This window comes from Rutidosis leptorrhynchoides, chromosome 5, assembly GCF_046630445.1.
Source record: "Rutidosis leptorrhynchoides isolate AG116_Rl617_1_P2 chromosome 5, CSIRO_AGI_Rlap_v1, whole genome shotgun sequence".
Lineage (NCBI taxonomy): Eukaryota > Viridiplantae > Streptophyta > Magnoliopsida > Asterales > Asteraceae > Rutidosis > Rutidosis leptorrhynchoides.
This window is the reverse complement of record NC_092337.1, coordinates 289,456,752-289,460,844: the sequence shown is the minus strand read 5'-3', so window position 1 is coordinate 289,460,844 and position 4,093 is coordinate 289,456,752.

Below are 4,093 nucleotides of genomic sequence, written 5' to 3'. Positions count from 1 at the left end.
GAACCTGAGCGAGATACTAGGAGAAGACGGAGACATCCAGATCAGGCTAGTTCATCTAATGTAGGTACTTCTGATTTCAATATGTTACAAAATTCGTTTAATTCATTGAGTTTAGATGTAAGGAACTCATATGAAAATTGAGGACAGAGATCAGAAAACCAGTACACTAGTTTATTCGGCAATTAGGGGACATGAGGGATACCCAACTAGCTTAGGGTAATATTTTAGAAAACATCCGATATGATCAAAGGGGCCAGAGAGCACAATTTGAGTGGGCAAATCATCAGGCATATCTATACGCAACTAACCCACAGAATTACGCACCCTCAGCTTTTCCTTCATACACCCCATGGCAAGCACCCGGTGATCCTCTACCTCCACCTTATGACCCCAATGCTGCTCTAGCTGCAAGTCAGGATGCCTATTGGCATTTTTACGAGGAACAACGCCAAAATGAACACCGGCAGCAACAGCAACAGGAGGAGGAAAATCAAGGAGGCCTAATATGGCCATTTTTCTCGTTTTTAGTTTTAAAACAATTTATTTTTTTCTTGTTTGTAAAAAAATGATTTTTATGGTGTGTGTTAAGTATTTACTTTTACTTTTATTTTATTTTTTTATATATATAAAAATTTTAAGTGTGGGGTAAAATTTTTGTACTACTAAAGTACAACCCCATCTGGTGTGTGATTAACATATTTGTTGACAGGTACTTACGATGATGAGATTCGACATAACGAAACACGAAAGTATTATTGTGATAAAAGGGATTGGATATGTTCATACGATAAGCATTTTACAATGTCAAATTACTTAAAAAAGGAAGTTCTAAATACTTTACATTTTTGTCCTCTCGAATTTATACATTTAATCTGATTTTATGTAATGAGGGCATTACATAATCTTAAGTGTGGGTTGGGAATATATAAATTCTGAATAATTTATAACTTGGTGTTTTTTACGAAAAATTTTGAAAATTTTTAAACAATTATATCTAGTCAATTTTTAAGGTAATTATGAGCAATTAAGGATTAGGTGTCAAAAACCGAAATTATTGTCTCCATACATTAAAAATACATAAGTTTATTTGATTAAAACCTATAAAAGAAAACCAAGTATAACAGAATTTTTAAACCCATATGTTTAGAACCATTTATCACATGTTTCTATAAAGTTTATTGCAGATATCATTGCTTTGGAATGTATAAACCTGAATATCCCATTGATACGAGTAACAAAGATGAATCAAGTCCATCCCTTAAGGAAGTAAAGTCTTCCAAAATGACACACTTGCTAACTTATGTTAGAAGATGTAGTCTAGAACAGCTGTAGGTTGATGAAAAATCTTGAAAAGTCATCTCTATCATCGGCTGGAAATCCACCTCACCTCAGCATCAAACAGGGTTTTTGGTGGTCAGACTTATCCTAACCATGAGATGGATCTGTCTCGTACAATGCGGGGGGGGGGGGGGGGGGGGGGCACATTGCAAATTAGCTTTTAAGACTAATGAATCTAATCCCCAGATGGATGATCTCTGTAAAGATCAACCGCATATATGTTTGACCGCGGTCAACATACATATGCCATAACAAATTGAGGTGTGCAAACTCATGGTTCATCGATGATATTTGGACACGATATAAGTTTCTTCTAAAACTTACGCTATTTTATGAACTATATTGTGTAAAACCATTTTTAGGACATTCGGTTTCAAGTTCCATGATACTTCAATCATGAGGGCGGATAGCTTGCTAATCGCCTACTGAGACTACGGTTTTCAGTTACCCTCAACCGGAATTTGAGGTTAAAACCGGAAAACGTGTCTAGTGTAAAAACTAGCATGACATTTTATAAAATCATAAAACGTTTTCACAAGGTCCAATTTTCCCTAAGGATCCAAATTTTTAAACCTTAATCACGAGTTTCAACTTTGTTTCTGTTGTCAGAATTTCATTTCGTGTGGTGTGCGTGTGATCCAATAAATATTGTTTAGTGTTTACAAATTATTCCATATAGCGTGTGTTTTCATTTCGTGTGGCGTGTGTTGTGTGATTTAATTTTCGACATGGAAAAATATGTAATGTTCTGATTCTATTTAAAAGATGTAATTGCTTGAGGACTAGCAACGTTCAAGTGTGGGGTATTTCGATATTGCTTTAAACATACATATATTTCGACCCAATATCATTTATATTTCATAGGCTTTTACCGTTTACGAAGACATTCAATGCATAATTCACGAGAAAAACGACAAAAGTAAACACGAGCTTGAAGTTTGAAGGAACGACGATAAACGACGAATTTAAACCAATTATATATCGAGAAAAACGTTTATCCGAAATCAAGAATAAAAGACGAAAAAAATGCAAGTTCAAGATGATTGAAGAAAAAGAGTTCAAATGAAAGTTCTAAGTCAATATACGTCAACACGGAGTCATCAAAGAACAAACATAAAAATATAAATAAAAAATTGTTGTTTACTCTTACGCGAATCGCGTAAATATCCACGCGAAATGTGTAAGCTATGATACAAATACAGATTCAAACTCATAAATGCAGGTTCAAAATTACACTTACGCAGATCGCGTAAATCGTTACGCGGAACGCGTAATGTTGTGATATTTTCAGATTCCAGTTTACTCTTAAGCAAAACGTGAGGTTCTATACGCGAAACGCGTAATATTCTGTCCAGATTCAGATCCAAAATTCACATGGGACGGCCACTTTTAAATTAAAATACAGAGCAGTTAGCACGCCTTGAGTATTATACCAATACTTTTACAAAAAAAAAAAGGAAAAAGGAGATTAACTACTTCTCCACTTACTACTTCTCAAATGATATATTACGGAGTACTATCAAGTTTAAGAGTACACAGACAGAGGGCCGAGAGATACATGAACATCATCATAAATTATTTTTAACCAATGTCTTTGTTTATTTTTCATTCACTCCGTATCAATTACTTCAAATTTCCTTTCGTAATTAATTTTAAGGTTCAAAAGATTAGGATAGTTTCAATATTAAGGGTGTATTGTTCGTGATTAAGGGTATTATTGTGCTAGTACAAGGGTGTTGTTATTGTAATTTTCTACCATTTGAAGTTAATGAAAGTGAATAATTTCGTAAGTTTATCCTATTAAAATTATCGTTATCAATTTTTATCGTTATTATTATGTTTGTATATTTATATTTTTATGTTTACCCTAGTATAATGAGTAGCTAAGTTTCCATAGTGTTTGCTTAGATGTAGAGCCCTAGTGAAATGGATTGTTACCATTTGTAAAATTAAAATGTAACTTAAGTATTTTTAACATTGAGCCTAATTAAAAGAACCATCATTATGTATTTAGATATTTAACCCTTGTCACTTAATTTATTAGATTCAAATAACGAAAGTTATTTTTATTTATAAATTAAGCTTCAACATTAAAAACGATTTAGACGAACTTATTGTAGAGACTCGTCCTAATCCATCCGGACGAAGTCTATATCGATTATAAACAATTCACAACGGGTGATTACATCGCGAGGTACTTGACCTCTATATGATACATTTTACAAATATTGCATTTTTTTTAAAAGACAATCTTTCATTACATCGAAAGTTGACAACATGCATACCATTTCGTAATATATCTTACTATAATTAACTTAATAATAATCTTAATGAACTCAACGACTCGAATGCAACGTCTTTTGAAATATATCATGAATGACTCCAAGTAATATCCCTAAAATGAGCAAATGCACAGCGGAAGATTTCTTTCATACCTGAGAATAAACATGCTTTAAAGTGTCAACCAAAAGGTTGGTGAGTTCATTAGTTTAACATAAATAATAATTTCCATCATTTTAATAGACCACAAGATTTTTATTTCTCACAAATATACGTCCCATGCATAGAGACAAAAATATCATTCATATGGATTGAACACCTGGTAACCGACATTAACAAGATGCATATAAGAATATCCCCTATCATTCCGGGATCCTCCTTCGGACATGATATAAATTTCGAAGTACTAAAGCATCCGGTACTTTGGATGGGGTTTGTTAGGCCCAATAGATCTATCTTTAGGATTCGCGTCAAT